This window comes from Pipistrellus kuhlii, unplaced genomic scaffold (genome assembly GCF_014108245.1).
Source record: "Pipistrellus kuhlii isolate mPipKuh1 unplaced genomic scaffold, mPipKuh1.p scaffold_m20_p_15, whole genome shotgun sequence".
Classification (NCBI taxonomy): Eukaryota; Metazoa; Chordata; class Mammalia; order Chiroptera; family Vespertilionidae; genus Pipistrellus; species Pipistrellus kuhlii.
In genome coordinates, this window is record NW_023425460.1 from 8,888,838 (window position 1) to 8,901,246 (window position 12,409).

Genomic DNA, 12,409 nt, shown 5'->3' on the forward strand with positions numbered 1-12,409 from the left:
TTAAATCATCTCTAGATTACTTAAAATACTTACTACAATATAAATAGCTGCTATACTATTAATATATTGCTTAGGGAATAAAGACAAGAAAAAAGTCTGTATGTTCAGGATAGACACAACCATCATAATCACAACCATATAATCTAATTACATAGTACACATCAGCAACAATGAGACATTTTCTTTTGAATATTTTCAATCTGCCATTGGTTGAATCCATGGACACAGATATAGTGGGCCAACTTTACACAAAATGGAATCTTATTTAGCCATAAAAAAAGAAGAAAATCTTCCCGTTTGTTAACAGCATTGATGGACCTTGAGGGCATTACCTAAGTGAACTAAGCCAGTCAGAGAAAGGTAAACACTGTATGATTTCACTTATACATGGAATCTAAAAACAAAAGAACAATAGAACAAACTTATATATAGATACAGAGCACAGATTACTAGTTGCCAGATGTGAGGGGTAGAGGTGTAGGATTAAATGGGTGAAAGTGGTCAAAGGGTACAAATTTCCAGTTAAAAAAATAAATAAATACTGGGGATGTAATGTCCAACATAGTGACTATAGTTAATAATATGTTAATATATATTAGAAATTTGATAAGATAGTAAATCTCAAAAATTCTCATAAGGAAAAATTGTAACTGTGTGGTGATAGTTAAAGTTCTGGAGAAATATGACAGCCAAGGGGATTGCCACTGAAACTCGTGGTCTAAACCCCAAGCTTGACCCCCCCAGTAGAGAGCGCCAGAACTGAGAAAGGTGTCCACAAAATATCTGGCTTTGAAAAGCAGCAGGGTTGCTTGTCTGCTTGGGAGAGACAGCTGGAAATGTAGGCCCCCTTTAAAGGGCCAACACATGAAATTTTGTGTGCAGTCACTCATCTTGGGCTCTGGCAGAGGAAGGGCAGATGGACTGGAGCTGTGTTAGCAGAAGCCAGGGTTGGGGGCTCTAAGGTTACCCCAGTTTCCTGCGCTGAGGCATTCCCTCACACTGTGGAGGACATCTTCCTCAGGCATGCCTTTGCTATCCAAGAGGTTTTTGCCTGGGGAAAGTCAGTTGCTCCACAGTGTAAAATTTCTGAAGCCCATAAGAGACCAGGAACAACAATTAGCCTCCAGGCCGAAGCAGTTGCCCCACCCTGTTGGAAAACCTCTCGCCCCTCCTGGGAAGGATTGCTGGGGCTACTTAAGACTGAATGCAAACCAGTCTGCAGGCAGAGGTGGGAGGCTTTGTGTCTTGGCCTGATCTAATTAGTCAGTAACAGCTTTGACACTGTCATGCACTAGAAATTGAGAGGCATGTAGATCTACCTACTACATAGTCACAAATCCAAACAGAGAGTCAAAATGAGGAGACACAGCAAAAGCAGTCCTGAGAGGGAAGTTCATAGCACTACAGGCTTACCTCAAAAAGTAAGAAAAATTAATAATAAATATTTAAACCCCCACCACACTTAAACAATTAGAAAGATAATAGCAAGAAAAGCCTGAAGTAAGTAGAAGGAAGAAAATAATAAAAATTACAGCAGAAATAAATGACATAGTCACACACACACACACACACACACACAAAAATCAATGACACCAAGAGCTGCTTCTTTGGAAAGATAAACAAGACTTGTGAATCATTAGCCAGACTCATCAAGAAATAGAGAGGACCGAAATAATGAAATCAGAAATTAAAGTAGTGAAATAACAGATACCACAGAAATACAAAGGACTGGAAGAAAATACTATGAAAAACTATATGCCAACAAACAAGACAATGTGGATGAAATTCTAGAAAAATACAACCTCCCAAAACTGAATCAGAGAGAATCAGAAAACCTAAATAAGCCAATTAACACCTGAGGAAATAGAAGCAATAATAAAACAAAACAAAACAAAACAACAAAAACTCCCAGCAAACAAAAGCCCTGGTCTGGATGGCTTCACAGGGATTAACATTTAAAGAACTAACACCTATTCTCCTCAAACTATTCCAAAAAATCCAAGAGGAAGGGATACCTCCAAGCTCTTTTTATGGGGCCAGAATCACCCTAATTCCAAAACCAGATAAAGACACTACAAAGAGAATTATAGGCCAATATCCCTGATGAACATAGATGCTAAAATCCACAACAAAATGTTAGCAAATCAGATCCAGCAATATATTTAAAAGATCATACACCATCACTAAGTGGGATTTATTCCAGGATGCAAGGCTGGTACAATATTCACAAATCAACAAACGTGATATATCACATAAACAAATTGAAAAACAAAAATCACATGATCATATCAGTAGATGCAGAAAAAGCATTCAACAAAACCCAACACCCATGTTTGATAAAAACTCAGCAAAGTGGGAATAGAGGGAGCATATCTCTCAACATAATAAAAGCCATATATGACAAACCTATAGCAAATGCCATATCGCAGGAAATGACCTCTGTGAACTCTCTCCAGCATGGTTGGCTTTTGTTGGAATTTGCTGACTTTTCTCAGGGCAAACAGAATGTAGGGAGGAAGGAAGAGGATGTAAGAACAAAGAACTGTACACGTGGGCCAGTATCACAGTGGAAAACCCCCTATCCCCAGGCGCCTGCCTCAGCCAGACAGGGGGAGGTGGAGACAGCCAGAAAGGCCTCAGCCCAATTTTTAAAAATGGCTCAATAGGAGACAGCAAGACATAGGCGACATAGGAGAAAACAGGTGACCCCATAGTACTCTGCAAATGAAGAACCGGAGGAGGGACTGAATCAATAGTCTATGTTCGCTGCCCCAGGTGTGCCTGCCATAAAGAACACCCACTCTCGAGAACATATTAAAAGTTTCATTTTTGCCATATTTCTGTCTCTGAGTCTGTTATTTGAATTCGGACAGGTGAATATTTCTCACAATATTCACCGGTCAAAAACTAAAACCATTTCCCCTAAGAATAAAAATAAGACACGATATCTGCTTCCAACACTCTTATTCAAAACAGTACTGGAAGTCCTGGCCACAGCCACTAATCACACAAGAAGAAAACATAAAGTCATCCAAATTGGAAAGGAGGAAGTAAAACTCTCATTATTTGCAGATGACTTAATACTGTACATAGAAAAACTCTAAAAATTCCACCAAAAAACTACTAGATTTAATAAATAAATTTGTCAATGTTGCAGGATACAAACTCAACACCCAAAATCAATGACTATTTTATACATCAATAATGAATTCTCAGACAAAAACAAACAAACCCAAAACAACCCCATTTTCCATTGCAACAAAAATTAAGATACTTAGGAATAAACTTAACCAAAGAGGTAAAAGACTTGTACTTAGAAAACTACAGGATGCTGAAAAAAGAGACAGAGGAAGATATAAACAAGTAGAAGAATATACCATGTTCACGGATTGGTAGAATTAACAGCATTAAATGTCCATACTACCCAAAGCAATCTACAGATTCAATGCAATCCCTATTAAAATACCAATGGCATATTTCACAGATCTAGAACAAATACTCCAAAATTTTATATTGAACCAAAAAAGATCCCAAATAGTTGAAGCAATCTTGAGGAAGAAGAACAAAGATGGAAGGATCACAATACCAGATATCATGCTATATTACAAAGCCACTGTATGTAATCAAAACAGCCTGGTACAAGAATAGCCATACAGATCAATGGAACAGAACAGAGAACCCAGAAATCAACCCAAGCCATTACGCTCAATTAATATTTGACAAAGGAGGCAAGAGCATACAATGGAGTCGGGAAAATGGTGTTTGGAAAATTGGAAAGATACATGTAAAAAAGTGAAATTAGACCACTAACTTAAACCATACACAAGAATAAACTCAAAATGGATAAAAAACTTAAATGTAAGTTTGGGAACCATAAAAATCTTAGAAGAATCCATAGGCAGCAAAATATCAGACATATCTTGTAGCAATATATTTACTGACACATCTTCTAGGGATAATAGAAACTAAGGAGAAAATAAACAATTGGTACTACATCAAAATAAAGCAAACATTTACAACCAAGATTACTCTACACAACAAGGTTATCATTTAGAGTTGAAAGAGATAAAGACTTTCCCAGACCCCTCGCAAAAAGCTGAAGAAGTTCATTATCACTAAATCAGAAATGTTAAAGGGACTTCTTCAAGTAGAAAACAAAGATTAAAAAAAATGTGAATAAGAAAATGTAGGGGAAAAAAATGCTCATTGACAAAGCAAATATTTAGTAATAGCAGTGGAAGAACCAAGGCTAGTACAAAGGTCAAAATGCAAAAGTAGGAAGATCATGTATAATTATAATAAATTAACGGATAATAACAAATACATTCACACAAATGAAGTAAAAATAATGACAAGAACATAAACATTTGTACATGGGAAGACTGAATCTTTGGCATGCATCATGGTGATTCTTCTAATTGGTGTTGGTTCTTCTGCAGCTTCTACGGCAGAATATTGGACATTTATTCATAAACTAGAAGCCCCGTGCATGAAGATTTGTGCCAGAATGGGCCTTCCTTTCCCTCGCTGCCTGCACTGCCTTTGCTCTGGCCGGAGCCGCTGCCTTTCCTCCTTCCTATGCTGCTCAGAAGCCCGGCCCACCCTGTCCCCAGCCGCGTGGTGCCTGTGTATGAAAATTAACCTTCCATCTTTGTTGGGTTAATTTGCATACTCACTTCCAATTGGCTGGTAGGCATCACGAAGGTATGGTCAATGAGCATGTTACTCTTTTATTAGGTAGATAGTGAATGGCAGCATTTTTCCTTGCTGGATAACATCCAAACTCAGCATCCCTTACTCCTGTAGATTTTGCTACCTAATTAGTATTTTAAATAATATTTTTTCTTAAATTAGATAAAGTACTATGTTATAAGAAGCTAAAAGTCTTGGCCAAGGAAAGAAAACATGGTTAAAAGGAAAAAAAATTAACTTATCATAATTTGCAGATTATATGATTGAGTATAGAGGAAAATATGGGAAACATGCTATCTACAAATAACTGGAATACCAGGTTGAAAGGCTGCTGTAAAAGCAGAAATAAAAGGCTGCTTATGTTCAAAAGGAAAAGAATGTCTAGCTTTGAAAGCTCAGTGTCAGTCGGAGGATGCTGAGAAGCGGAAGGCACATTGTATTGGTATATTATCCTTTTATATGCTGATGCATTCCATTTAGTAGTATTTTGAGAACACTTGCATCAGTGTTCATAGGTATATTGGTCTGTACTCTTCTTTTCTTGTAATATCTGTCTCTCATTGGTATCAGAGTGATACTAGACTCTTAGACTGAGTTAAAAAGTGTTTTTCCTCTTCAAAACCTTCCTAAAGAGTAAGAAGAAGTGCTGTCGGTTCTTTAAACATTTTGTAGAATTCAACAGTGAAGCCATCTGGCCCAGGGTTTTCCTTTGTTGGGAGGACTTTGATTATATTGTAGATTCAACTGCAACTAGTCATAGGCCTATTCAGATGTTTCCATTTCTCTATTATGCAGTCTCTAGCCTGTGTTTAAGCAATTTGTCCCTTTCATCTGGGTTATCCAATTGTTGGAGTACAACTGTTCATCGCACCCTTTTTTAAAAAAAAATATATTTTATTGGTTTTTTACAGAGAGGAAGGGAGAGAGATAGAGAGCTAGAAACATCGACCAGCTGCCTCTTGCACACCCCCTACCGGGGATGTGCCCGCAACCAAGGTACATGCCCTTGACAGGAATCGAACCTGGGACCTTTCAGTCCGCAGACCGACGCTCTACCACTGAGCCAAACCGGTTTCGGCGGTTCATTGTGCTCTTAAAACCATTTTTATTTCTGTAAAATTGATAGCAATGTTCCATTTGCCTTTATGGTTTAGTCACTTGAATTCTATCTTTTCCTTAGTCATTTCAGCTAGAGATTTTTCTAGTGGGATTTGTTCTTGAAATGAAAGTCTGATATCCTACCTAATAATAGAGTAATATGCAAATTAACCACCACTCTGCTATTCCCATAAGCCATGCCTATCAGCCATGCACACCAGCCAATCAGAGTGAGTATGCAAATTAACCTAACCAAGATGGCTACCAGAAGGGAGGCTTGGGTTTCCCCAGCAACAGAGGAAGCCAAGCTTTCCACATACTCTGGTGGGTCCAGGCCTCCGCTCAAGGATACAAAGATACAAAGCCACAGATGGAGCATGAGGCTTAGCTCCACTCCAGGCTATAAAGTTTCAATTGTAGAAGGTAAATAAATTTCAGATACCAGGGCCTCCACTTGGGTTGGCAGAGGGTGTGGCCAGCCTGTAAACCACCACAGGCCCCTTGCCCAAGCCACCCCATGTCCCAAGGGAACCCCTACTCTGAGCTGGGACACCCTTCAGAGAAAACCAGCTGGCCCCCATTCATGCACCAGGCCTCTATCCTATCTAATAAAAGAGTAATATGCAGATTGACCATCACTCCAACACACAAGATGGCTGCCCCCATGAGGTCAAAGATCCTGCCCCCACCATAAGATGGCCAGCAAGGGAGGGCAGTTGGGAGGGGCCAGGCCTGCAAGGGAGGGCAGTTGTGGGTGATCAAGCAAGCAGGGGAGGGCAGTTAGGGGTGACCAGGCCAGCAGAGGAGGGAAATTGGGGGCAAATAGGCTGGTAGGGGAGCAGTTAGACATCAATCAGGCTGGTATTGGAGAGGTTAGGGTGATCAAGCTGGCAGGCAGAAGCTGTTAGGGGAAATCAGGAAGGCAGGCAGGGAGCAGTTGGGAGCCAGCAGTCCTGGATTGTGAGAGGATGTCTGACTGCCCATTTATTTAGACCCCATCCCGGTGGGATCCCAGATTGGAGAGGGTGCAAGCTGGGCTGAGGGACACCACCACCCCCCTCCCTCATGCATGAATTTCTTGCACTGGGCCTCTAGTAATAAATAAAATGTGATACACCACATTAATACAATGGAGGAAACATTCATGTGATAATTCCAATTGATATAGGAAAGGCATTTGACAAATTTCAACATCTTTTCCTGGTAAAAACAAACAAAAACTCACAAAACAACACAACTCAACAAAATAGGAATAAACATGGTAGGCACATCAATAGAAACCCCCCAGTTAACATCGTATTAATGGTAAAAGTCTGAAAGTTTATTTTCTGTGACCATGACAGAAATAAAATAATGGGATTAATTTATAAATAAGAGAAATAGAAAACAAATAATAAAGAACTTCAATATACTACTTTCAAACAATAGATGAATAGATCATCCAGGAAGAAAATCAATAAGAAAAAACATTGGATTTGAACCATATTTCAGACCAAATGAACCTGACAGACACAAACAGAAAATTCCTTCAGCAGCAGCAGCAAATACATCTTTCTCAAGCACACATGGATCATTCTCCAGGCTAGTTCATATGACAGGCCACAAACCAAGTCTTTGCCAATTTTAGAAAATTGCAGTTATATAAGATACCTGGTATGACTTCAATGGTGTGAAACTAGAAATCATTAACAAGAGGAAAGCTGGAGAAGGCGTGGATATGTAGAAATTAAACACCACACCCCTGTACAACCAATGTATCAAAGAAGAAATCAAAGGAGAAATAGGTTTTGAAATAAATGAAACTTATGGGATGCAGCAAAAGCAGTTCTCAGCAAAGTTTATGTCCATAAACAGCTGCATAAAGAAAAAGAAACATCTGAAATCAATAACCTATGTAAGTCTCAAAGAATTAGAAGTAGACCTAAGCCCAAAGTTAGAAGAAAGGAAATAAAGAGCAGAAATAAATGAAAGAGGCCAGAAAATACAAAATATCAACGAAATCAGGTTGATTTTTGAAAAATTAAACAAAGATGACAAACCTTTAGCTAGACTAAGAAAAAAAGAAATAAAATCATAAATGAAAGAGGAGACATTACAATTGATACCATAAAAGTACAAAGGATTGTAAGATACTACTGTGAACAATTATACAGCAGCAAATTGGGTAACCTAGAAGAAATGGATATATTCCTAAAAACATACTACCTTCTAAGACTGAATCATGAATAGAAAATCTGAACAAATCAATAGGGAGACAAATAAGTTATCAAAAATCTCTCAACAGCGTGGACAGGGTTGCTCAGTGGTTGCGCATCAACCCATGAACTGAGTGGCCACCAGTTAGATTACCAGTCAAAGGACATGCCCAGGTTGAGGGCTTGATGCCCTATGTGGGGCATGCAGGAGGCAGCTGATTGACGGTGAGAGCTCTCTCATAGATGTTTGTCTTTTTATCCCTCACTCTCCTCTCTTTCAAAAAACTTATCTATATATGAAAATCCCAGGAACAGATGTATTTCCAGGTAATTTTTATTATTTGAGAGAGAGAGAGAGGAAGGGAGGAAGGGAAGGAAGGAGAGAAAGAGAGAGAGCGTGAGGGCAAGCAAGAGAGAGCAAGAGAAAGAGAGAAACTTAGATCCATTGTGTCCCTCACCCATATATTCAGTGGTTAATTCCTGTATGTGCCCGGACTCGGGATTGAACCCACAACCATGGCATTTCAGGACAACACTCCAATCAAGTGAGCCACCAAACAGGGCTTGCAGGAAAATTTTAGCAAACATTTAAGGAAGAATTAATGCCGATCCTTCTCAAACTCTTCCAAGAAATGAAAGAGGAGGGAACACTCCCAAAGTCATTTCACAAGAACAACATTTACCCTGACAACAAAACCAAAGGACACTACATGAAAAGAACAGTACTGGCTAATATCCAAGATGAACAAAGGTTAAAATTCTCAAATAAATATTAGCAAGCTGAATCCAACAATACATTAAAAGAATCCTATGTCATGATCAAGTGGGATTTATTCCAAGGGTGCAAGGATGATTTAATACATGTAAATCAATGTGACACATCACATTAATATAAAAGATAAAAATATAATCATCTCGATTGGATAAAAAAAACTATGGTACATCTACATAATGGAATACTATGCTGCCATAAAAAAGAAGGAATTCTCATCATTTGCAGCAACCTGGATGGAATTGGAGAACATCATGCTGAGTGAAATAAGCCAATCAATGAAAGAGAAACACCACATCATCTCACTCATTTATGGATAATAAAGGACATTATAAACTGATGAGCCAAAAGATAGATATAGAGACAGTAAAGCAACAAGCAGACTGTCAAATTACAGTGGGGAGAGGAGGGAGATTTGGGGGAGATAATAGATCAACCGAAGGACTTGTATACATGCATATAAGTACAACCAATGGACATAAAACTCTGGGGAAGGAAGGTATGTATGGGAGGGAGGGGAGCAAAAAAAAAATCAATAAAATATATTTAAAAATATATATAATCATCTCAGACACAGAAAAAGCAATCGACAAAATACATCTATTTATTATAAAAACTCTCAATAAATTGGGTATAAAAAGAATGCACCTCAACATAATATAGGCCATATATGAAAAGTCCACAGCTAACAGCATCTTCAGTGATGAAAACCTGAAAAGTTTCCTTTAAGATAAGGATAAGATAAGTGTGCCCACTCTCTCCATTATTCAACATTGTTTTGTAAGTCCTAGCCAGGTCAATCAGATGAAGGGGAAAAAAAAGAGGCATTCAAATCAGAAAAGAATTAAAATTGTCTCCGTTTGCAAATTATATGATCTTATATTAGTATATAGAAAATACTAAAGAATCCACACAAAAAAAGTGTTAGAAATAATCAACAAAAGTTGTGGAATACAAAAATCAACATACAGAAATAAGTTGCATTTCTATTCACTAACAATGAAATATCTGAAAAAGAAAACAATGTAATTCACAATAGCATCAGATACACTTAGGAATAAATTTAATCAAGGAGGTGAAAGATTTGTACACCGAAAACTACAAGACTTTGATTAAAGAAAGTTTAGGTGACACAAATAAACAGAAAGATAACCTGTGATCATAGACTGAAAGTGAACTAGTAGTGAAAAGGTGAATTGGTTCAGCTACTAGGTTCAACAGGATGGAAGTTCTTCCAAAATTAAAAGTAGAACTTCTGTGTGATCCAGCATCCGCTTCTGGGTATATATATCCAAAGGAAACGTCATTAGGATCTTGAAGAGATAGCTGTATTCCTGTGTTCACTTCAGCGTTCTTCACAATCACCAACACATGAAAACAACCTGTGTCCATCTACAGATGAATGGACCAAGAAAATGTGAGGTGTGCATGCATACACACATATACAATGAAACATCATTTAGGCCGAAATCGGTTTGGCTCAATGGATAGAGCGTCGGCCTGCAGACTGAAAGGTCCCAGGTTCAATTCCGGTCAAGGGCATGTACCGTGGTTGCGGGCACATCCCTAGTAGGGGATGTGCAAGAGGCAGCTAATCGATGATTCTCTCTCATTGATGTTTCTAACTCTCTATCCCTCTCTCCTCCTCTGTAAAAAAATCAATTATATATATATAAAGAAACATCATTTAGCCACGAGAAAGAAATAAACCATGCCATCTGTGAAAACATGGATGGACCTTGAGGGCATTATGTTACTATAAGACAGAGCAAGGTAAATACCGTATGATATCACGCATGTGGAATCTGAAAGAGTTGCACTCATACAAACCCAGAGTAGAAAGTGATTGCTGGAGGCTGGGAAAACTGAGGTGATATCAGAGAGTACAAAGTTGCAGTTTTAAGATAAGTAAGTTCTGGGGACATAATGTGAGTATGGTTAACAATATTGTATTAAATACTTGAAAGTTGCTAAGAAAACTTATGTCAAATGTTCTACACACACAAACACACACACACACACACACACACACACACACACTTGCACACACACGTAATTATGTGAGGTGATGGAGTGTTAACTAACCCTACTGTGGTCACCATGTCACAATACATAAGTGTATCAAATCAATACAATGTACATCTTAAATACAATGTTATGTCAACTACAGTTCAATAAAGCAGGGGAACACTGGGCAAAGAGTGAATAGACATTTCTCCAAGGATAAATACAGATGACCAATGAGCATGAGAAAATATGCTCAACATCACTCATCATTAGAGAACACAAAAATAAAAACCACAATGAAATACTACCGCATACCCAGTAGGATGGCTATTGTTATAAAAGGCAAGTGTGTTGGTGAGAGTGTGGACAAACTGGAACCCTGTGCACAGCTGGGAGAATGTAAGTGGTTCAGCCACTGTGGAAAACAGTATGATGCTTTCTCAAAAAGTTAAACTCAGAATTATCACATGGTCTAGCAAATCCAATTCTAGATGTACACCCAAAAGAATTTTTTTTATTTTTTAAATATATTTTATTGATTTTTTACAGAGAGGAAGAGAGAGGGATAGAGAGTTAGAAACATCAATGAGAGAGAGTCATTGACCAGCTGCCTTTTGCACACCCCCTACTGGAGATGTGCCCACAACCAAGGTACATGCCCTTGACCGGAATCGAACCCAGGACCTTTCAGTCCACAGGCTGACACTCTATACACTGAGCCAAACTGGTTTCAGCAAAAATAGTTTTGTTTTAAAAAATATATATTTTACTGTTTTTTTTACAGAGAGCGGGGGAGAGGGATAAAGAGTTAGAAACATCGATGAGAGAGAAACATCAATCAGTTGCCTCCTGCACACACCGTGGGCCCCCTCACCCCCACTGGTAGAATGAAAAAATACATGATAGGGAACTAACAGTAGAATAGATGAAGCAGAAAATCAGATTAATGGCTTGGAAGTTGAAGAAGCAGAAAGTACCCAATCACAATAGAAAAAGGAAAAAATGAAGGTAGTGTAAGGAGCCTCTGGGACAACTTCAAGAGTACCAACATTTGCATAATGGGGGGTGTGGGGTGGCACGCACAGGCAGAAGGAGAAGAGAGAGAAGAAGTCAAAAACCTATTTGAAAAAATTCTCTATTCTGGTGAAGGAAATAGACATACAAGTCTAGGAAGCACATAGTGTTCCAAACAAAATGAACCCAAAGAGGCCTACACCAAGACACATCATAATGAAAATGCTAAGAGTTAAAGACAAAGAGAATCTTAAAAACAGCAGAAGCAGTTAGCTATATACAAGGAAGCTTGCAAAGACTTCTAGCTGATTTATCAATAGAGGGATTGGCACGAAATATTCCAAGTGATGGAAAGCAAGGACCTACAACCAAGATTACTGTACACAGCAAGGCTATTATTTAGAATCAAAGACAGAAGAAAAAATAAAAAGAAAAAAGACTTCATCACCACCAAACCAGTATGACAAGAAATGTCAGAGTCTTCTTTAAGAAAAAGAAGAAAATAATGAATAATAAAATAGCAATAAATACATATCTATCAATAATTATATGCAAATGAATCAAATACTCAAAATTAAAAGACAGATGGTGACTGAATCACAAAACAAGCCCCTTACATATGCTGTCTATG